The sequence below is a fragment of the Pan paniscus genome, chromosome 14, assembly GCF_029289425.2.
Source record: "Pan paniscus chromosome 14, NHGRI_mPanPan1-v2.0_pri, whole genome shotgun sequence".
NCBI classification, from domain to species: Eukaryota; Metazoa; Chordata; class Mammalia; order Primates; family Hominidae; genus Pan; species Pan paniscus.
Window position 1 is genome coordinate 85,991,563 of NC_073263.2, and position 25,346 is coordinate 86,016,908.

Sequence of the window (25,346 nt, forward strand, 5' to 3'; positions counted from 1 at the left end):
TGACATTTGCTTGGAGAATACAAAAGCTGTAGAGTGCTATTGGTATAAAATCAGTAAGACAGGTCAGCAATGTGGGAGTTAAGGTTAGACATTTTAGGAACCAAATAATGACGTGACTCACATTACATGTTAACCAGCTTAAAATGTTTCTGTGATGCAGTAGTTCTTATAATTCAAAATGCAAAGATAACCTCAGAGAGTTTGTTAAAATGCAAATTCTAAACTCAAACCTCAGAGCCTCTGATTTAGCAGGTCTGGTTAAAACCAAAGATTCTGTACTTATAGCAGATCCCACAGATTATTTGGAGACATACCAGTGTTCTCATCATTTTTGAGACTATGTATTTTACCAAAGTGCCAGTTATTCTGGCAGATAAATTAAAATATTTTTAATTTGATAGAATGATAATAGTTTAGATAATTTAATAACACTTAGTATTTCTTTACTTACTGTGAGCTAAACATTCTAAGTTCTAAGTGATTGATATATATTAGCTCATTTTCTTCTCAAATTAATATTAAAAATAGGTAACATAACTAACTCCCTATATAGATGGGCGCCTGAAGGACAGAGGCTGCTTTTCATTGGCATCTCTTCTGAAGCTTCATTTCCCTCTGATTTCCCCACTCTGTTAATTAATTTACCACTCCCCACCTGCTATATAATTTCCAAATGTTTGTTGACATCTCCGATCTGCTGTTACCTTACCACTTACTCTGTAGTTTTACATGATTATTTATGTCTTTAATTCAACTGCCACTATCACTGAATTTCAGTAGGGAGTAAAAGTAAATCCCTGTATCCGTGATGTTTAACCAGGTATCTGCCAAGCATTTTTCACGTAAGAAAAATTCCATGATTTTTTTTTTTGTTTTACTGGCTTGCTGTCTAAATCATTGTTGATGTTGACAACAAAGAGCGGTTAAGCCCAATGGGGTAGTCCAGGTCTCCTAAAAAGCAGATGTCAAGTTGGGATTAGATATTAAAAATATTAGGAGAAAGGCTGGCCTGGCATGGTAGCTCACGCCTGTAATCCCAGCACTTTGGGAGGCTGAGGCGGGTGGATCACGAGGTCAGGAGATCGAGACCATCCTGGCCAACAGGCTGAAACCCCATCTCTACTAAAAAAAAAATACAAAAAAATTAAATGGGGGTGGAGGCACATGCCTGTAGTCTCAGCTACTCAGGCGGCTGAGGCAGGAGAATTGCTTGAATCCAGGAGGCAGAGGATGCAGTGAGCCAAGATCGCCACTGGTGACAGAGCGAGACTTTGTTTAAAAAAAAAAAAAAAATATATATATATATATATATATATATACACATATATATACATATATGAGAGAGAAAAAGGCTTCTGAAGTGAAGTGCATGATGCCAGGACAGCTGGGAGATATGTCAAGACCACTGTACAGGCCTAACCTTTCTAAGGGAGGAAGGGAAAGAAGATGAAGTAGGAGAATCTTAGACTGCAGTGTGATTCTAACAGTTCGTCAGGGTTCATGTGGATTCCTTGAGCCACACTTGCCCACCAGAGGGATTGATTATTCATCTTCTAGGAATGGGCCAGATTTAGTATCACTGCTATGTTGAAGCATTGGCTAGAAGTGGCCCATGAGAAGCATTTTACTGGTGAAACATAGAGATGGAATTCAGAGGGCAATAGCAGCATCACAATCTCTGAAGTTAGAAGTCTGAGGGTAGACTTTCATGGCCACCAAAGCTAACAATGATCAACAACCTATATTAAATAAATATTAATTTTCTCTCTATATGTATCACTTGTATAACTCCTGAATCAATAAAAAGCTGCCAGATAGAATATTGCTTTTACCTTTCCTTATAGGCATGTCTATTCAAAGGAGACAGTGGATCTGAATTGGTTTAAATTATTTTGTATCAGGTTCTCTAAGAAACACAGATTAACAAGAGTTCTGCCTCTACCTGGTCTCCTGCCTTAAGCCAAATGACTTTTTGATTAAAAAGATTTTACTGTGCAAAAGGATGAAGAAACACTGATTAAATGGAGCAGACTTGAGGGAGAGATGATGAAGACAAATGTCTTCAGAAACCAAATCATTGCTAGATTACTAGATACTTAGAGGAATTGGACCTAAAAACAATAGTTATTCATATTTTTGCTTATTTTTCACTTAAGATATTTATGTATTTATTTTTGTTATCGAATAATGTGAATTCTTTATATATTTGGAAATTAACCCTTTATCAGATATATGATTTGCAAATATTTTCTACCATTCTGTAGCTTGCCTTTTCATTTTGTTGATTGTTTTCTTTGTTTACAGAAACTTTTTAGTTTGACGCAGTACTACTCATTTGTTTTCACTTTTGTTTCCTATATTTTTGATATTATACTGAAAACATCATATTATACTGAAAACTAATATCAAGGATTTTTTTCTGTTTTCTTTAGGTTCAGGTCTTACATTTAAGTCTTTAATCCATTTCCACCTAGTTTTTAGTATAGTATAAGGCAAGTGTCCAATTTCATCCTTTTGCATGTGGTTATCTAGTTTTCCCAACACCTTTTACTCAAGGGACTATTCTTGCCACATTGTATATTGGTGGCCTTGTCAAAGATCAGTTGACTGTATATACCTGGGTTTATTTCTGAACTCACTGTCAGATTATACTGTTCTGTATGTCTATTTTTATGCCAGGAACATACTGTTTTGATTACTGTAGTGCTGTTATGTGATTTGTTATCAGGGAGTATAATATCTCTACCATTGTTCTTCTGGCTCAAAATTTTTTTGGTTATGCCAGTTTTCTGTTTCTAAGAGAATTTTATGATTTTTTTCTACTTGTGTAAAATATGCCATTGGATTTTTTATTGGGTCTACATTGAACCTGTAGTTAACTTTGTGTAGTATGAACATTTAAACAATATTAATACTCCCAATTGATAATTTTTTAAAAGTATCTTTTTATGTATTTGTGTCATCTTCAATTTCTTTTATCAATATCTTGTAGTTTTTACTGTACAGATTTTTCAACACCTTCATTGAATTTATCCCTAAGTATTTTTTAATACTATTGTAAATGAAATTTTTAACTTTTTTCAGATTGTTTGTTGTTAGTGTATGGAAATGCAACTGATTTTGTATGTTGATTTTGTATCCGGCAACTTTACTGGATTCATGTATTGGTTTTAAGATTTTTTTTTGGTTGAGTTGTTAGGGTTTCTTTATATAAGATTGTGTCATCTGCAGACAGAAACAAGGTAACTTCTCTTCTGATTGGGATGCCTTTATTACATTTCCTTGCCTAATTGCTCTGGCTAGAATTTCCACTATTGTGTTAAATAGAAGTGGTGAGAGTAGGCACCTTGTCTTGTTCCAGTTCTTAGAGAAAAAAATAGACATTTTTCCAAAGAGGAAATCCAAATGGCCAACAGGAATATAAGGTGCTCAACATCACTATCACCAGGGAAAAGCAAATAAAAACCACAATGAGATATCACCTCATCTCTCTTTGACTATTATCAAAAAGAGAAAAACAAGTGTTGGCAAAAATGTACAAAAAAGGGAGCTCTGAAACTGTTGGTGAGAATGTAAATTGGCACAGCCATTATGGAAAAGCACTACGGAGATTCCTCAAAAAAATTAAATATAGAACTACCAAATGATCCAGTAGTCCAACTACTGGGTATACATCCAGAGGAAATAAGATCACTATTTTGAAAAAAAAATTGCATTCCCATGTTCATTGTGGCATTATTCACAAAAGTCAATATATGAAAACAACATAAATGTACATCTAGATGAATAGATAAAGAAAATGAAATATCTCTGTCATAAAAAAGAGGGAAATACTGCCATTTGTGACATTAATCAACCTGGAGGACTTTACACTGAGTAAAATAAGTCAGTTAACAGAAGGACACATACCATATGGTTTCACTCTAAGTGAAATCTAAAAAATATTAAAGACTTAAAAGCGAAGAGTAGAAGAATAGTTGCCAGGAGCTGAAGGTGTCAGGGTGCAGTAAGGGAAATTGGGAGATATTGGTCAAAGGATACAAACTTTTAATAATAAAGAATGTGAGCAAAACTAAACTAGAGGACATTGAAGAAGAAATAGATAAATTGTACATTTCACTTGGTAAAGAGTTTTGGAAGTGAAGTATATAGATCTTGAACAGGAACCATAATCTAATTATAATCCACTCTCAGATTTTCACGAAGTAGATGTTAAAATAAAATAATTGGCAACACATATATACCATTTAATACATGAAAAAGAGATTAAAATCCAGGATGTATATATGTATATTTACTGGTCTTAAGGAGAAATATTAGGATTTTCTCTCACTTAAGCTGTCAAAGTAAGATAACCAATAATGCCTACACAGAGTGTTTTCCCTCTCTTCTATCTCATCATTCCTAGCCACTTAAGGTATAATTAAATTAATTTCATAGCAAGTTAGCCTGTTTTTCCTTTATTTTTAGTTTCCTGTATTGTTCCCGTGTGTTATATTTTAAATTTTTTGAATCCGTTGAAAATTCTAAATATTATTTTCTTTCTCTCACTGGCTAAATTTAATTCTTTATAAATTTTGCTATATTCCTCACTATCTAAACCTTTTCTCATTAAGAATGCTTAACATTTCTTTTTCTCCTCTGTAATTAATATTTTTGCATCAATTAATTAATTGATTGATTATTTCTTTTTAAACTCTTTGCCAAGCTTTGCAATCAACAAATAAGTCAAGACCTTCACCTTCATTTCACTTAGATTCTAGTATGAAAAGGGAAGCTATTTACTTGTATTCAAATAAATAAAATGTTACATTATTATATCTAAGGAGAGGAATAAATAATGAAATGTGATAAAGTAAACAGGATGGCCAAATTTGGATAATTTTTTTCTTAAATTTATTTATTAAAATATGTTAAAATTAATTTTCAGCATATTGGATACTGCTGGCATATTCTATTACTAACTCTTTGTTCTAACTATGTCATAAATCAGTGTTTGATAAATACAATTTATTGCTACTTTTATTACATTTAATTTAGTTCCACCTGGTATCTGCATAATTTGAACAATAGGCAAAAATACTGAAATAAATGTTAACACCCATGATATCTTAACTGCATTTAGTCTGAGGGATTTGGACCCCAAGTTTTCTGCTAAAGGACGAATTACTTCAGCACTTCTTCTATTATCAATGAGAAATTCCTGAATACAGGAAAGATGGCTGGCTCTGCACCAGTGGGCTCATCCCACTGGATGTTTGCTGTCAGTCCAGGTTCCTTGGTGTGTGTCCCAGCTAAGATGTGCTGAACTGACTAAAATGATATTTGGCAGCAATGCATTCTAAAGCTTGTTTTGGAGAGAATAAAGCTTACAGGGCTATTTGATTTCTTGTGCCCAATAAGAAATAGCAGTAGCATGTCTTCAGATTTAACCAAAGGTGGGTACTGCAGCCCTCTGTCAGCTAATGATTGAAATACACAAAATCCCTCCACAATTTACATCAAATCAGTTGTGCCTATTAATAAATAATAATCAATATAAGTAGGGAATAGAAAATAGTGTGTAATGTTGGGAAACTGACTTAAAGCTGTTTATTCATTTGAATGTGGCTAACATTATCTTCATCACAGTACTTTTTTGAAGATTAAGTGCTATAACATATATGAAATCACAAACCATGGGACTTCTCAAGAGGCAGGTGTTTTGTTCATTTACTTCAGTTATCTTTTTTTCTGGGTCTTTTTTAAAACAATTGCATGACTTTGTGTGAAGGATTTGAACTTTCTGAGTCTCTATTTTCCCATTTAAAATAAAACGATGAATTGAATGATCTTTTGTCCTTCTGCCTTATAATTCCTCGTCTTTGATTTAAATACGTATATACATATAGCTTCTAAAAGAATTGACTTCTAATTAAGGGAACTGATTTACAAAGTAGTCAACACTCCTTTCCTTTAACTGTGTCAATAGAAGATGACCTCTGTAATAGAGTTCCATTGACACAAAAGCTTCCAAGCTGATAGAAAGCAGATGTATTGTATTTGAAATCTACAGTTATTTCTTCTTTAAAAAGTAGCCAACTTCTTTAAAATTAAGGATTTTAAAGTTAAAAAAATTCTGATATCTCCTCAAAATAGCTGCACATTCTATCAAGTTGAATGGCAGCATTCAGCTGGAGTAGGAGTCATTTGCCTCTTTGGAAGATGTATTACCCTTTTTCAGAGACCTCTTTAGTTCCTTTTTTGTCTTCCAATCTCACTCCTCAATGACCTCCCGAACCTCATAATCACTTGAATTTTTTTGCCCCCAGCCTAGAGGTTTGGAGAGAAGAGCTGAAAATCCTTTAACACCACATTTTCACTCTTTATATGTATTTTTAAAATAGTTTGTCGAGGGAGGCTGAGGCAGGAGAATCGCTTGAACCTGGGAGGTAGAGGTTGCAGTGAGCCCAGATCATGCCTTTGGGCGACAGGGCGAGACACTGTCCCAAAAAATACAAATAAAAATAAATAAAATAAAATACAGATTGTTGAAAAAAATATTGAAGGCTTAATTATTTCAAAAAGTAATTGTTTTTCCAAAGAAAGAAAGAAAGAACAATGAAAAATGTGTTATCTTTAACGTAGTCATATTAAAATGTTTTCACAAATTTTACTCGGGACATGGAATGCCAGCTGAGAGAATACTGACATCTGATAACTAAACAATCTCACTGAGGTTTAAATATTTTGGGAAATGTTTTTTAAAGCACTGAACTTGAACTTGCAATCATACATTTTTGAAGTGAAAGAAAACATTGTACATAACATATAGCTTTCAAATTTCCACATATCCGTAAATGTAGCTCCTTTCTGAAATTTTAGAAATAATACTATATTCTTTCATTCTTCCACACTTATGAAACTTTCTATATACAGGAATTTCAATTTCCAGAAATTTTCTTTTGAATCTCATTAACAAGTAAATGGTTAGTTCTTCACCATGGAAAAGGTGAGTTTGAGACGGAGTTTCACTCTTGTTGCCCAGGCTGGAGTGCAATGGTGTGATCTTGGCTCACCACAACCTCCGCCTCCGGGGTTCAAGCAATTCTCCTGCCTCAGCCTCCCAAGTAGCTTGGATTACAGGCATACACCACCAAGCCTGGCTAATTTTTTTGTATTTTTAGTAGAGAAGGGGTTTCTCCATGTTGGTCAGGCTGGTCTCGAACTCCCAATCTCAGGTGATTTACCTGCCTAGATGACTCTATTGAGATGAGGTATGCAAATACTGTATTCCTATGAGTTATTTCTTCTGGATGAAGGAATTTTCACCTATTGAGAGTAAAATCCAGTGGGATATGTTTAAATGACCCCCCAAAAAATTAAGAGAACAAAAATAACATGTAGTCAGTGCTAGTTGGCCCTGTATATAAGTGGGAGTATGTAAAAGAATATTATCCAGTTTCTTTTAAAATATACCAATTTTTCAAATTCATCAAATACTATTTCATATTCACTGTTTCATTTCATTAAACTTCATTTCCATATTTATTTAGGAAATTATTCAAGAACTATAGTTACTGAGGAAGTAGTCAGGTATTTAGCAATCACCAGGAAGCTTTGCTGATTCATCTCCATATTATAACACTGTGGGATTTTCATACTCAACTAATTGCACTGCATATTTGATGATTCAACCACCAATTCCACTGATACAGCTGCACACTTTGATGTTACAATTGCTGAGTTTTAAACTATGCTACAGGTTGTGAAGCTTGATTTTCTGATTAGGTTGCCAGGTTTAATAATTGAGCGCTAAATGTAGCACAATTTATTAATCAGGTCCTAGTCATTATTAGCAAAAGTTGAATTTTTTTAACTCTGGAGTTTTCTTGTTTCCTGATTTTATTTATTCATCTTTTAAGTTTAATTAATACAAATTTTACAGAAAGATTTAGTGCCAAAATCATGATATGCCTTATATTAAGTATTTTATACAATGCATTTATTATTATAAAATAATCAACAGAAATTTAGTTAAATATTTCTTTGTAATATTTTACAATCTCGTATTTTCCTACCCTCAAAGTACATTTCTATATTTTCAATATATCGTATAATGTAGCTATGGAAATATAATATAAAATTTATATACATATCAGTGTGTATGTGTATGAGAATATATTTGGAAATATACACTTATTTATGATATGGGGCTAATTTATAGCAAAAGGTTTCTTAGAAAGTAAAATAAATAAATCTGATCGATTCAATATTACACTGTTTATTATTCATAAAATGTTTTTCTCACAGTTGCTGGGGTTAAAAATGTTCGGTTATGCATGTTGAAATAGTTCAAGAGGTCTGCTGTATAACATTGTGCTTATAGTTAACAATACTGTTCTAAAAACTTAAAAATTTATTAAGGGGATAAATTTCGTGTGACATGTTTTTTACTACAATAAAAATGACAATAATGGTAAACATATTTGTATAAAATTAAAAAATAGGTATAACTCAACTATAGATGGAATAATCAGCACAGTTAGGAAATTTCAGTATAGTCAAGAAGTCAGGATACTTGTTACTTTTGAAAGGAGGATTGGGAAAGGCACAAGGGAATATCTGGGGTACTCAAAATGAGAGATTTGCTGACCTTAGTAGTTGATGGCTTTTTAAAAAAATTCATTGCACTTCATGTTTTGTGTACTTTGCTGTGTGTATCATATATTTCAATATAATAGCTAAACTACTATTTTTAAATAATAAATATCACCTAATTATAGTTATATTACAGTGGAAATAATAACATTCTTACTCACTGAAGTAGTAATGTTGGGCATTTACTATATAATGAAGACACTCAGATCAGCAAGGGATATAGAAAAAAAAAAAAACAACAGTCAAGTGAAAGCTGTATAAATCCTCTGCTGGGGCTGTGCACACAGTGCTTCAGGAACAGAGATGTAAAGCATGTTGGAAATTGATCAGGGAAGATTTTTCAGAGTAAGGAGACATAAAGAGAAAGAATGATTGGCATTTACAAGACATAAGGGGAAAAGGACACTCCAAATAAAGGAAACAACATGTGAAAAGGCAACGATACCAAGGTTCATGGAAATCTGGGAACATCATTGCTGCAGGCAAATGGTTGTTTCCATATTCTAAGATTACATATTGACTTTTAGAGAGCATGTGAAGTTCTAGTCCTCATCATTAATTAATACTCCCTACTAAAACCATGTCTTTATATTATGACATAACTCAATTGACTAGTAAAGATTTAAGATATCTTTAAATAGTGGTGTGCTTTATTATTTTTTAAGAGCCTGTTTCTTCTATTTTCTGACCCTTACATAAATTAAGTGAAGATGAAGGGTAAGTATTATCCTAAGTTCAAAATTGGATGCTGATGTAGTGATTTGTTCAGCAACACAAACTTAGTAAGTGATAAAGATGAACCCTTAAATAAGATTATTTTAGTCTAGGAACTGATATAGTATAAACTGTAGAGGATTTGAATTAGGAAGTTTCCATATTAGAGTCCAAACTCTACCAATTAGGTGGTGGATAATGTTTTGGGATTTTATTTAAACTTCTCTGAGTTTTGTCTCCTAATCTATGAAATAATATTAGCTGGTGAGAGAATTTAAAAGAAAAACATATTTTTAGTCACTTGGCACATATTAGATAACCAATAATATTAATATTTCTAACATTCTAAGTCGCATGTTTATAGAAATTATGTAAACAGAACCATCAATTAAATTACACCCTACAGAAGATATGCATTAGTGGACCTATATTTCCATTACCACAATAACAGAAGGTGTATTGCAAATGAGGTTTTTTTAAATGTTTTTCTTTTTATCTTAAAGCAATGAGGCACCCAATCACAAAATCGATACACCAGATTACCAAAATAAAGTTTTATTTTATTTATTTATTTATTCGATAAGGCAACTCTCCAGAGAAATAAACCTTTATTGTTGCTATCCATGGAGATTTTGGGATTATTAGTTACACAGCATACCTTACAAAAGCTGATTAATAGAATTGTATTTTTACTGGTGTATGGTATTATATTTCTTTTTTCCTGTTTTCTTGCCATACAAAATATATATTTTTTATTTCAATAGCTTTAGGGGTACAATTGGTTACCCAATAGGTAGTGTTTCCTGTCTAACCCCCTTTCACCTCCCTGCTTCTGAGCCTCCAATGTCCATTATATCACTCTGTATGCCTTTGGGGACCCAGAGCTTAGCATCCACTTTAAGTGAGAATTTGCAGTATTTGATTTTCGATTCCTGAGTTACTTTACTTAGAATAATGCCCTCCAGTTTCATCCAAGTTGCTGCAAAAGGCATTATTTATTTATTTTTATGGCTGGGTAGTATTCCATGGTATATGTACCACATTTTATTATCCACTCATCAGTTGATGAGCACTTAGGTTGATTCCACATCTTTGCAATTGTGAATTCTGCTGCAATGAACATATGCATGCAGGTGTCTTTTTGATATAGTGACTTCTTTTCCTTTGGTTAGATACCCAGTAGAGATTGCTGGATCAAATGGTAGATTTACTGTTAGTTCTTTGAGAAATCTCCATTCTATCTTCCATAGGGGTTGTACTAATTTACATACCCGCCAATAATGTATAAGCATTCCTTTTTCACCACATCCATGACAACATCTATCGTCTTTAGACATTTTCATAATGGTCATTCTGCCTGGAGTAAATGGCATCTCATTTTGGTTTTAATTTGCATTTCTCTGATGATTAATGATGTTTAGCATTTTTTCATATGTTTATCGGCCATTTGTGTATCTTCTTTTGAGGAGTGCCTATTTATGTCTTTTTCCCACTCTTTAATGAAATTATTTGTTTTCTTCCTGCTGATTTGTTTAAGTTCCTTGTAGATTCTGGATATTAGTCCTTTGTTGGATGTATGATTTAAAAATATTAATATTTTCTCTCATTTTGTAGATTGTATGTTTAATGATAATTTCTTGTGTTGTGCAGAAGCTTTTTAGTTTAATTATGTCCCATTTTTGTATTTTTGTTTTTGTTGCATTTCGTTTTGGGATCTTATTCATGAATTATTTGCCTCGGCCAATGTCCAAAAGGGATTTTCCTAGATTTTCTTCTAGAATTTTTATGATTTTAAGTTTTAGATTTAAGTCTTTAATCCACCTTGAGTTAATTTTTGTACATGATGAGAGACAGTTATCCAATTTCATTCTTTTATGTGGCTATCCAATTTTCCCTGTGCCACTCACTGAATTGAGTACCCTTTTCCCAATTTACATTTTTGCATGCTTTATTGAAGAACAGTTGTTTGTAAGGATTTGTCTTTACTTATGGGTTCTCTATTCTGTTCAACTGGTTTATGTGTATACTTTTATACCAGTACCATGCTGCTTTGGTTTCTATATCATTGCAGTATAGTTTGAAGTTGGGTAATGTTATGACTCTAGATGTGTTATTTTTGATTAGGATTGTTTTGGCTACTTAGGTCCTTTTTGGTAGCATATTAATTTTAGTATTTTTCTAATTCTGTGAAAAAATAATGTTGATATTTTGATAGGAATTGCATGGAATCTATAGATTCCTTTTGGTATCTACAGTATATAAAGTATAGTAATTTTCATATTGATTCTTCCAGTCCATGAACATGAAATGTATTTCCATTTGTTTGTGTCTGTGATTTCTTTCAGCAGTGTTTTTTAGTTCTCTTGTAGAGATTTTTCTATCCTTAGATAAGTATATTTCTATGTATTTTAGGTTTTTTTTTCAGCTGTCATAAAAGGGATTGAGTTTTTGATGTGATCCTTAGCTTGGTCATTGTTGGTGTGTGAAGTGCTACTGATTTGTTTACATTGATTTTATAAACTGAGATCTTACTGAATTCATGTATCAGAATTAGGAGTCTTTTAGAGAAGTCTTTAGCGTTTTCTAGGTATAAGATCACATCATGCAAACAGAGATAGTTTGACTTCCTCTTTTCCAAGAGGAAGTCCGTGCTTTTGGATATCCTTTATTTCTTTATCTTGCCTGGTTGCTCTGGCTAAGATTTCCAGTACTATGTTGAAGAAAAGTGGTAAAAATGGGCATCCTTATCTTGTTCCAGTGGTTAGGGGAAATGCTTTCAACTTTTCTCTGTTTGGTATGATGTTGTCAGTGGATTTATCATATATGACTTTTCTTACTTTTAGGTGTGTTTCCTTTATGCCTAGTTTCTTGAGGGTTTTTATTATAAAGAGATGCTAGATTTTATTAAATGTTTTTTATGCATCGATTGAGATGATCATATGGTTTTCTCTTTAATTCTGTTTATGCACTAAATCATATTTATTAATTTGAATATATTGAACCATCCCTACATCTGTGTAGTTGCTTTAAAGCCTATTCTATTTTATCTGATATAGGAATAGCTACTCCTCCTTGGTTTCCATTTTTGTGAAATATTTTTTCCACTCCTTTACCTTGAGTCTGCAAGATTCCTTATGTGTTCCATGTGTCTCCTGAATACAGAGCTTTTTGATTTTTTATCCATCCTGCCAATCCTCTATCTTTTAAGTGGAGCATTTAGATCATTTACATTCAATGTTAATATTGGGTGTTGAGGCACTATAGCAGTTATCATGTTGATTGTTACCTAAGGACTTTGTTTTCTTCACTATGTTATTGCTTTATAACCTTTTGAATTTTCTGCTTTCAGTAGTTTGTATTCTGGTCAGTTTCAACCTTTTGTTTCAAGATTTAGAGTGCCTTTTAGCATTTGTTGTAGGGCTGACCTAGTATTGACAAATTTCCTCAGAATTTGCTTGTCTGAGAAATAATTTATTTCTCCATTTCTGAAACTTATTTTTGTTGAATATAAAATCCTTGGCTGACAGTTATTCTATTTGAGGAGACTAAAAATAGAACCCCAATTCTTTCTGGCTTTTAAGGTTTCTGCTGTGAAGCCTGCAGTTAGTCTGATAGGTTTTCCTTTGTAAGGTTACCTGATGTTTTTGTCTCACTGCTCTTAGAATTCTTTCCTTCACATTGATTTTAGATAGCCTAATGACTGGATTCATTAGTGATGTCCTTTTTACAATGAGTATCCCAAGAGTTCTTGTATCTCCATTGAGCTTCTTGTATTTGAATGTCTAAATCACTGGCAAGTCCAGGGAAGTTTTCCTCAATTATTTTCTGAAGTAGGTTTTCCAAAGTTTTTGCTTTTTCTTTTCCCTCAGGAACATCTACAATTCTTAACTTTGTCCATTTGATATTATTCCATATTTATTGAAGACTATTTCTTTTGATTCTTTTTTGTTTGTTTGTTTGATTGGTTTACATTTGAAAGCCTTATCTCCGAGCTCTGATTTTTTTTTTAGCTTGGTCTAATCTATTGTTAAAATTCTCCATTGCATTTTGCAGTTTCATAAATGTCTCTTTTATTTCCAGACAGTCTGATTGGTTTTTCTTTAAAATATCTATCTCTTTATAAAATTTTGCATTTATATCCTGAATTGCTTTTGTGTAAATTTCTTTATGTTGGTCTTCACTATTCTCTTGTATCTCCTTGAGTAACTTAATAATCAACCTTTTAAATTCCTTATCTGTTATTTCAAGGATATCACCTCAGTTTGAATCCACTACTAGAGAGTTACTGTGATCTTTAGGAGGTGTTATAGAACCCTGCTTCTTCACATTGACAGATTTATTTTTCTGGCTCCTTCTCATTTGGGCAGGCTGATTCTTCTAAGTATTTTTAAATTTATTTTTTATTCAACTGGTTTTTTAGAAAAAATATTTATCCTCCCTGCAGATGTGACTTTAATGCTTATAGTTTATTTTCATCTAGTTTCAGCTCTGGGTGCTTTCAGTGGTGAAGAGTCAGAATCAATTCCATGATTATAGAGTTTGTGTGATGGCTTTCTCAAATGCTGGCTGTAGAAGTGATGTGCTGGGTGTATCATCAGGTTCACTATCTTCTGTGGGGCTGAAATGGCAGTAGTCTCATGAAGCTTATCTTACTCCCCAGTGGTGTGCACTTTCAAAAACTTTCTTCCCTAGTCTTTTATTCACTGGGTTGAACAGTTCAGGCTTCAGGTATATAGGAGGTGCCTACCAGTAAAAATCAGTTGAAGCTACTGATTTTTTAGCAGGGAAGGGAGATAACCAACACAGCTCTCATTTCAGGCCAGCATGAAAATTATCCACCTCTTATTCACACTCCTGACCTGCTATTTCAGCTGTTCAGATTGGACAGCAACCTCTTTTCATCTGCAGGAATGCTGATGTTCCATGTAGAGAGGAATTATGACTATGCCTCTCGTGCAAGTCTGAGCCTGGAGGACACTCATCCTGTGGTATGCTGTCGCCCCAGAGTGATCCAGAAAAGCTGTCTGCAGACGTGCTCCTGCCAAACTCCTGTGGAAGAAACCCCAGCTATGTTTTCAGTGGTGGGTCTGGGGAGAAGAAGTATCCTTTGGCAAAATCCTTCAAAAGTACCAGAGAGCCCTGGCTGTTGGGGTACACTTGCAGACTTTCCCCACTGAGCCACTTTACCTGTGCCTCTGCTGAAAGAAACTTCTCACAAGTGGAAAGTTGAGGGGCTGAAGGCCTGCAGTCTGATTTCTTTTGTTCTACAGGATACTCCCTTAATGTGATCGAAACTGCTTTTGCAAAGATTATAACCGAGGAAATTACGACAGTGAAAGAGATCAGACCTAACTGACTCCATCTTGCTTCTAATCTTGTTCAATATCTTTGTTAATTCCTGGGCATAGGTCGAAAAACCTTGTGAAGGAATTCAGTTTATGGTTTGACTCTGAAACAAAACTGCTAACAGCCCTTTCTCGAAAAGACCTCCTTCTCACCCGGGAACTAGTCTGCCTTTGTAGGACTAACAAATTAGCTACAAGGTTAGAAATTACTGTTTAGGGGTCATGCAGCCTCTGGCTCCAAGAGTCTGAACCTCCCCAAATTGCTCCTAGGAATAACGCCACTACTGTAAAACCTAAGATCAGGTTTTATTTTAAAATATCAGGTGATATTTTGCAGACCCTGCATTGGGTGGATCAACTGACACCACCCAGACCTGTAATCTGGCCCAACCAGTTCTGTGATCCTACTCAGGAACAGAAGATAGCAAGAAAACCTCATCTTGACCCCCTGTGATTTCATTTCCAACCTGACCAATCAGCACTCCCCACTTGCCCAGCTCCTACCCACCAAATTGTCTTTAAAAACTCCCTATCCTGGAATGCTCAGAGGGACTGATTTGAGTAATAATAAAACTCTGGTCTCCCACACAGAATTACTGCATGAATTACTCTTTCTCCATTGCAATTCCCCTGTCTTGGTAAATCGGCTCTGTCTAGGCAGCGGGCAAGGTGAACCCATTGTGCGGTTACATGGTGCCCTCCCATATGCCCTAGAAGTAGCCATTCCTGAGGGTCAGACTACTATGAATCCTGATGCTCCTCTATGTCTAACTGCCCAGCGGGGCGACCACATTCCAGGCTGGTGCTGGGGAATGTCTGCTAAGTATCCAATGATGTGGCCTGTTCTCTAGTCTCCCTGCAGTGGGTAACAGCACCAGCTCTGATGGGGGTGGGAGGGGGCTTACATAGACTCTGAGATTCCCTTAGTTATATATAGCCTTATTGTGTTGGTTTTCTCAAAGGCCAAATTTAGTATTAATGTACTGGGTGTGTGAACAGACTCAAGACCTCCTGGTCAGTCAGGGTGATGCAAGAAATGGTGGTAACCGAGGTCATGCAAAAGTTTTCTCTTTCCTGAATGCTGTTATTCTGTCTGCAGATGCTGTAATGGACTGTGTTGGTTGGCCTCCAGCCAGGGGGTGGTGCTTGCAAAATAGTACCAGCGGCAGTGGTAGCAGTGGGGTTTGTGCTTGCCTTATGTTTCCCAGAGAATGTACTCTGGTGTCTCAGGCAAGGGGCGGGAACATGGAGCTCTAAAACATCCCTGTCTATTGTGTTGCACAACCAGAGCAGATGAAGGGGTAAAGCCAGAGCAGGTGGAGGCTGGGTCAGGCAAGTCTGTGCTCGGGCTCCCCATGTGCAAGCTCAGGAAGTGGCTCCAATGTGGATCAGAGGGCAGTTGCCTTGCCACTGGGGTAATGTTCTAGGGAGGAGTGCAGCTTCTTCTGCTGCGTAAAATAATCTGCACAGGGAGCGGTGGGTAGCCGGCAGCAGTAAGCTCCACTCAGCTCCCATGCACTTGGCAAGGCACATCTCATACTCATAGTGTTCTACTAGCAACAGCTAGCTGAGTTCCAGGCAGCCTCTACCCAGAACTCGAAACTGGTGGAGAACACAGCTTTCAGGCCATGCCCCTCCCAGTCAACCTATGAAGCAGGTGGCTATAAGCACACTTTCCGCTTGCCACTCCATTCTGGCTGATGGGGCTCATCCCCACTCAAGATCATATTGAAAATTTCAGCTGGGAGATTCTCTCAACCTGTGACCAACACCTGAGTTAGCTGGCCAACTTCCATGATGTCCCTTGTGAGGTGAGAATAGGAATGGCTCTGTACCCATTGGGGTCTGGGAGTGCATGCAAAGTACATCCTGATGCTGCTGCTTCTCCTATATTCCCCACCTCTCACTAAATCAGCTCCAGAGCCTGGAAGGGTTAACACCTTCACCTGTGGCCTAGATCGCCCAGCTCCCTGTGGGAGTGTGTGTCACAGCATCATCTCTCTCCCTCTCATGACCTGGAGACTCACACTTTTCTGTGTGGCCCACAGTGTAGGCTACAGCCTATTGCTTCTTTCAAAAGGCCTGTGGTTTATTTGACTTTTTCTGTTAAGTTCCTGTGTTGCTTCATGGAAAACCGAGTTCACAGAATAAATCTTAACACACTATTTTTGCCTTTCCAAGTGGGAGAGGCAGGCAAACATTGACTCTAATCTACCATCTTGCGGGGGTTGGGGGTGGGGAACAGTTTTATCTTTAAAGTGACCAATAATGTCTCTCCAGGATAGAATAAAGCAATCTTTCATATAAGTAGCAGATTAAGAAAATGGCAACAAGGAATCTCACCAGATCTTCACAATTAGGTTAATTTTGTTATTGCTTTAAATCTCCTTAATAAAAGTAACTACTTAGACAATTTTTTTGTAGTTAACAACACACTTGCACAATATTCAGGGCAATCAATATATATGCAAATTTAACTACTAATATATTCACTTCAATCAGTAAAGTATGCAGAAACGTAATAGTTGAAGTATTCAGCTTAGGTAGTAAACAGTATGCAGCTGGCTCTATAAAAATAAAATATGACTGTGACATAAAGAAAATTTACAAAACGTTTAAATCTCAAGACTGCTGTCCAAGTTTTCATCAACAATATAATTTGATAAATATGTTAATCAATAGCAAATCAGTGCAATTAACAGTTTGTTGGATTTTATTGCTTTCAATTTCAGTGACATCTCATATCAAATGAAACAATATCTCTTGTATCAAATGAAGTAATAATGTATTTGTAAAATAAAAGGCAAAAAGAAAAAAGTAAAATAAAAATGAAAATAAAGGTCTCTAAAATGTTGAATATTTCTGCTCTACGTGTATAATCTTTTTGGGCACCAAATCCTAATGGCATATGCTCTAGAATAACAGTAATAAAACAACTATTTATATCTCCCCTTCCCTGATTAAGGCAATGCAAATTTAGGTTGTTAATATCTGGTATGTAAAATAAAACAGTTTAATATTTTTAGAGTTCACAAGATTGGAAACCAGATCATTTATTGAAACCAAGCTTATAAAAATTGTAAGCCTAGAAATTGAATGTTATATGTAGCTATAAAAACTTAACTAACTATGCTGTCATGGGGGAAATCCTTTAACCTTGTTTATATATTTATTATTATTTATTTATTTATTTTTATTTTTTATTTTTCCGTAAGTTATTGGGGTACAGGTGGTATTTGGTTACATAAGTAAGTCCTTTAGTGGTGATTTGTGAGATTTTGGTGCACCCTTCCCTGGAGCAGTGTACACTGCACCATATTTGTAGTCTTATCCCTCGCCCCCCTCCCACTCTTCCCCCCAAGTGCCCAAAGTCCATTATCCATTATATCATTCCTATGCCTTTGCGTTCTCATAGCTTAGCTCCCTCATATCAGTAAGAACATATGATGTTTGGTTTTCCATTCTTTAGTTACTTCACTTAGAATAATAGTCTATAGTCTCATCCAGGTCACTGCAAATGCTGTTAATTCGTTCCTTTTTATATCTGCAAAGTATTCCATCTCATACATAAATATATATTCCATCATCTATATGTATTCCATCATATATATATCTCATATATATATCATCATATATATATACACCATCATATATATATACACCATCATATATATATACACCATCATAGATATATATATATACAACATCATATATATATATATACCATCATATATATATATATATATCATCATATATATATCTCTCTCTCACAGTTTCTTTATCCACTGATTGATTGACAGGCATTTGGGCTGGTTCTATGATTTTGCTATTGTCAATTGTGCTGCTATAAACACGTGTGTGCAAGTATCTTTTTTGAATAATGACCTCTTTTCCTCTGGGTACATACCCAGTAGTGAGATTTCTGGATCAAACGGCAGTTCTACTTTTAGTTCTTTAAGAAACCTCTACACTGTTTTCCATAGTGGCTGTTCTAGTTCTTACCAGCAGTGTAGAAGTGTTACCTGTTCACTGCATCCATGCCAACATCTACTGTTCTTTGTTTTTTTGATTATGGCCATTCTTGCAGGAGTAAGGTGGTATCACAATGTGGTTTTGATTTGCATTGCCCTGATCATTAGTGATGTTGAGCATTTTTTTCAATATGTTTGTTGTCCATTTATATATCTTCTTTTGAGGATTGTATATTCATGTCCTTAGCCCACTTTTTGATGGGGTTGTTTGATTTTTTTTTCTTACTGATTTGTTTGAGTTCATTGTAGATTCTGAATATTAGTCCTTTGTCAGATGTTAGATTGTGAAGATTTTTTCCCACTCTGTGGGTTGTCTCTTTACTCTGCTGACTGTTCCTTTTGCCATGCAAAAGCTCTTTAGTTTAATTAGGTCCTAGCTATTTATCTTTGTTTCTTTTGCATTTGCTTTTGGGTTTTTGGTCATGAAATCCTTGCCTGTGCCAATGTCTAGAAGGGTTTTTCCAATGTTATCTTCTAGAATTTGTTTAGTTTCAGGTCTCAGGTTTAAGTCCTTAATCCATCTTGAGTTGATTTTTGTATATGGTGAGAGATGAGGATCCAGTTTCACTCTCCTACATGTGGCTAGCCAATTATCCCAGCACCATTTGTTGGAAAGGGTATCTTTCCCCACTTTATGTTTTTGTTTGCTTTTTCAAAGATCAGTTGGCTGCAAGTATTTGAGTTTATTTCCGAGTTCTCTATTCTGTTCCATTGGTCTATGTGCCTATTTTTATACCAGTACCATGCTGTTTTGGTGACTATGGCCCTATAGTATAGTGTGAAATCAGGTAGTGCGATGCCTCCAGATTTGCTCTTTTTGCTTAGTCTTGCTTTGGCTATGCGGACTCTTTTTTGGTTCCATGTGAATTAAAAAAATTTTTTTTCTAATTCTGTGAAGAATGAGGTGGTATTTTCATGGAAATTGCATTAAATTTATAGATTGCTTTTGGCAGTCTGGCCATTTTCACAATATTGATTCTACCCATCCATGAGCATGGGATGTGTTTCCATTTGTTTGTGTCATCTGATTCTTTTCAGCAGTGTTTTGTACTTTTCCTTGTAGAGGTCTTTCAAATCGAAAGACCTTATGTGTATTCCTAAATATTTAATTTTTTTGCAGCTATTGTAAAAGGGGTTGAGACCTTGATTTGATTCTCTGCTTGGTTGCCATTGGTACATAGAAGAGCTACTGATTTGTGTACATTAATCATATATCCAGAATCTTTGTTGAATATTTTATCAGTTCTAGGAGCTTTCTGGAGGAGTCCTTAGGGTTTTCAAGGTAAATGATCATATCGTCAGCAAACAGTGACAGTCTGACTTCCTCTTTACCAATTTGGATGCCCTTTATTTCTTTCTCTTGTCTGATTGCTCTTGCTAGGACCCCCAGGACTATGTTGAAGAGGAGTGGTGAGAGTGGGCATCCTTGTCTTGCTCCAGTTCTCAGAAGGAACGCTTTCAACTGCTTTTCATTCAGTATTATGTTGGCTGTGGGTTTGCCATAGATGGCTTTTATCACACTAAGGTATGTCCCTTGTATGCCAATTTTGCTGAGAGTTTTAATCATAAAAGGATGCTGGATTTTGTCGAATGTTTTTTCTGCATCTATTGAGATGATCGTGTGATTTTTGTTTTTAATTCTGTTTATGTGGTGTATTACATTTATTGACTTGCATATGTTAAACCAACCCTGCATCCCTGGTATGAAACCCATTTGATGATTGTGGATAATCTTTTTAATATGTTGTTGGATTCAGTTAGCTAGTATTTTGTTAAGGATTTTAGCATCTATGTTCATGAAGGATATCAGTCTGTAATTTTCTTTTTTGGTTATGTCCTTTCCTGGTTTTGGTATTAGGGTGATGCTGGCTTCATAAAATGAATTAGAGAGGGTTCCTTCTTTTTCTATCTTGTGGAATAGTGTCAAAAGGATTGGTACCAATTCTTTTTTGAATGTCTGGTAGAATTCTGCTGTGAATCCATCTGGTCCTGGACTCTTATTTGTTGGTAATTTTTAAATTACCATTTTAATCTCACTGCTTGTTTTTGGTCTGTTCAGGGTATCTAGTTCTTCCTGATGTAAGCTAGGAGGGTTGTATTTTTCCAGAAATTTATCCATCTCTTCTAGGTTTTCTAGTTTATTTGCATAAAGGTGTTCATAGTAGCCTTGAATGATCTTTTGTATTTCAGTGGTGTCAGTTGTAATATCTGCTGTTTCGTTTCTTGGTAATGTTATTTGGATTTTCTCTCTTCTTTTCTTGGTTAATCTTGCTAATGGCCCATCAATTTTATTTATCTTTTCAAAGAACCAGCTTTTTGTTTCATTTATCTTTTGTATACTTTTTTTGTTTCAATTTCATTTAGTTCTGCTCTTATCTTGGTAATTTCCTTTCTTCTGCTGGGTTTGGGTTTGGTTTGTTCTTGTTTCTCTAGTTCCTTTGTTCTTGTTTCTCTAGTTCCTTGAGGTTCAACCTTACAATGTCAGTTTGTGCTCTTTCAGTCTTTTTGATGTAGGTGCTTAGCATTATGAACTTTCCTGTTAACATCGCGTTTGCGTTTCCAGAGGTTTTGATAGGTTGTGTCATTATTGTCATTCAGTTTGAAGAATTTTTTAATTTCCATCTTGATTTCGGTTTTGACTCAATGCTCACTCAGGATCAGGTTATTTAATTTTCATGTATTTGCATGGTTCTGAAGTTTCCTTTTAGAGTTAATTTCCAGTTTTATTCCACTGTGGTCTGAGAGGTTGCTTGATATAATTTCAATTTTCTTAAATTTATTGAGGCTCATTCTAGGGCCTATCATATGGTCTATCTTGGAGAGAGTTCCATGCACTGTTGAATAGAATGTGTATTCTGCAGTTTTTGGATAAAATGTTTTGTATATATCTGTCCATTTGTTCCAGGGTATAGTTTAAATCCATTGTTTCTTTGTTGACTTGCTGTCTTGATCATCTGTCTAGTGCTGTCAGTGGAGTACTGAAGTCCCCCACTATTACTGTGTTGCTATCTCATTTTTCAGATCTATTAGTAATTTTTTAAATAAATTTTGGAGCTCCAGTGTTAGGTGCATGTGTGTTTAGGATTGTGATATTTTCCTGTTTGACAAGGTCTGTTACCATTATCTAATGTCCCTCTTTGCCTCTTTAAGCTGTTATTACTTTAAAATGTGTTTTGTCTGATACAAGAATAGCTACCCCTACTCACTTTTGGTGTCCATTCTCATGAAATGCCTTGTTCTACCCCTTTAAGTTTATGTGAGTCCTTATGTGTTAGGTGAGTCTCCTGAAGATGAGTTTGTATCCATTCTGTGTTTCTGTATCTTTTAGGTGGAGCATTTAGGCCATTTACATTCAATGTTAGTATTGAGATGTGAGATACCATTGCATTCGTAGTGCTTTTTGTTGCCTGTTTACTTTGTTTTTTGTTTTTGCTTTTTAACATGTATTTTTGTTTTATAGGTTCTGTGTGACTTATGCTTTAAAGGTGCTCTATTTTGATGTGTTTCCAGGATTTGTTTCAAGATTTAGAGCTCCTTCTAGCAGTTCTTGCAGTGGTGGCTTGGTAATGGCGAATTCTCTCAGCATTTGTTTATCTGAAAATGACTGTATCTTTCCTTTATATATGATGGTTAGTTTCATAACTTCATATATGATGGTTAGTTTGGCTGATAATTATTTTGTTTGAGGAGGCTGAAGATAGGGCCCCAATCCCTTCTAGCCTGGAGGGTTTCTACTGAGAAATCTGCTGTTAACCTGACAGGTTTTCCTTCGTAGGTTACCTGGTGCTTCTCTCTCACAGCTCTTAAGATTATTTCCTTCATCTTAACTTTGGATAACCTGATGACAATGTGCCTAGGTGGAGATGTTTTTGCGATAAATTTTCAAGGTGTTCTTTGTGCTTCTTGTATTTGGATGTCTAGGTCTCTAGCAAAGCCAGGGAAGTTTTCTTTGATTATTCCCCCAAATATGTTTTCCAAGCTTTTAGAATTCTCTTCTTCCTCAGGAACACCAATTATTCTTAAGTTTGGTCATTTAACATAATCCCAGACTTCCTGGAGAATTTGTTCATATTTTCTTATTCTTTTTTCTTTGTTTTTGTTGGGTTGGGTTAATTGGAAGACCTTGTCTTCAAGTTCTGAATTGTTTTCTTTTACTCGTTCAATTCTATTGCTGAGATTTTCAAGAGCATTTCACATTTCTAAAAGTGTGTCCAAAGTTTCCTGAATTTTTGATTATTTATATTTAAGCTATTTATTTCTTTGAATATTTCTCCCTTCACTTCTTGTATCATTTTTTGGATTTCCTTGCACTGGGCTTCGCCTTTCTCTGATCCCTCCCTGATTAGCTTAATAACTATCCTCCTGATTTTTTTTTTAAGGTAAATCAGGGATTTCTTCTTGGTTTGGATCCATTGCTGGTGAACTAGTGTGATTTCTGGGGGGTGTTGAAGAGCCTTCTTTTATCATATTACCAGGATTGGTTTTCTGGTTCCTTCTCATTTGGGTAGGCTCTGTCAGAGGTAAGGTCTAGCGCTGAAGGCTGTTGTTCAGATTCTTTTGTCCCACGGGGTGTTCCCTGGCTGTAGTACTCTCCCCCTTTTCCTATGGATGTGGCTTCCTATGAGGTTAACTGCAGTGATTGTTCTCTCTCTTCTCGGTCTAGCCACCCAGAGATTCTACCCAGCTCTGGACTGGTACTGGGGGTTTTCTGCAGAGAGTGCTGTGATGTGAACCATCTATGGGTCTGTGAGTCGTGGATACCTGCATCTGTTCACTTGGAGGTTGGGGTGGGGGGTTGCAATGGACTCTGTGAGGGTTCTTAGCTTTGGTGATTTAATGCTCTATTTTTGTGCTGGTTGGTGTCCTACCAGTAGGTGGTGCTTTCCAGAAAGCATAAGATATAGTAATATAGAGAGGGACCAGCAGTGGGTGGGACCCTAGAACTCCCAAAATTATATGCCCTTTGTCTTCCACCACTAGGGAAGGGCCATCAGGTGGGAGCGGGGCTAGGCACGTCTGAGCTCAGATTCTCATTGGGCTGGTCTTGCTGTGGCTGGTGTAGGTGATGGGGGTGAGATTCCCGGGTCGCTGGAGTTGTGTACCTAGGAGGATTATGGCTGCCTCTGCTGAGTCATGCAGGTTGTCAGGGAAGTGGGGCAAAGTCAGCAGTCACAGGCCTCACCCAGCTTCCACACAAACTGAAGGGCCAGTCTCACTCCCACTGGGCCACCTGCAACAGCCCTGAGTCTGTTTCCAGGTGGAGGGCGTGACAGATTTGAAAACTTGCCCTGGGCTACCCTCCTTCCAGCTGCGAAAGTAAAGGGCTTGGTTCTTCCCTTGCCTGTAGAGTCTGCGCACTAGATTTGCACCTTCCCCTGAGTTCTGGCCAGGAGGCTCCTGGCCCCATTCAAATTATTACTAAGTCCACCTAGAGATGTCCTTCCCCCTGTGGAGTTTTACCCCCTGTTCCTGTGGTCACCTCCCCAATAGATCCCTGTGGTATCAGGCAGTAATAGCCTGACAGGGGACAAAGTGAGCTCCCATGGCCTTTCTGCTGCCACCTCTACCCCTATATTTTGCTGGGCTCTCTAAATTGACTCAGCTCCAGGTAAAGTCAGAAACTTCTCCAGCAAACAGGCCTTCAGCTTCTGCTTCAGCTTCTCCAGTGGAGGTGTGTGTTCGGAGAGAAGGGTCTCTCTTTCCCACTTCCGCGGTTGGGGCATTCACAGTGTTTGGGGTGTCTCCCAGAAGCAATCCACTTTTTTCAGATGGTCTCTGGGTCCTCTTGGGATTGCTGGTTTGTTCTTGCAGTTGATCTGGAGCTAAAATTCACAGTGTGAGCTTCTGCAAGCTGCTCTGTCTGGAGCTTCAATCTAGTCTTGCCTCCCGTCCACCATGATCACCAAACTCAACCTTGTATATTTAGATAAGAAGTCTATTAACTCCTTTGGGTTTAAATGCTGTCTTTGAAAGAATTCATTTTTCTTTTTGTTTTTTAATCTTCCCTTTTTTTCAATTTTTCACAAACGTTTCAATTTTACTTTTAAATTATTTTTAAATTTATATTAATTTATTTCATATCTAAATATCAAATTACTTTAAAATTTCCCACTTTTTTTCCCCTTACCTCAGCCATTAAAGCAGTTGTAGAACATTATCTATCTCTTGGAAAACTTGACTGTGATAGATGGATATTGTGGATTATCTATCACACCCCCATGTCAACATCCTAGTGTGAATAATGTAGAAAGCTACAAATTCTATTTTATACTTTCTTTGCAACCAGGATTGTCACTATTTAGAAGGATGAGCCATTTAGGTTCTGCCAATCAGATGCACTAAGAGGTGCAAAGAGTGGAAAATCCATTTTGCTGGATTATGGCAGAAGCAATGTTTAGAAGCCAGGAGCTATAGTAGCAGCTTTTTGATTTTTGAAGAGGCTCAAGGTTTGCAAGCAGTGTTTATGGTGGCAAATCTAATATTCTGCCTGATGTTGGCAAAGGAGCAACTCCTCCTATGACCAAGGCCAATATGTGTTTTGGGGATTTGTTTTTGGAGCTCACACTATTGATTCAGCCCTCCAGATCTTCCCAGGAGTGAGATTCAGCCGTGAATG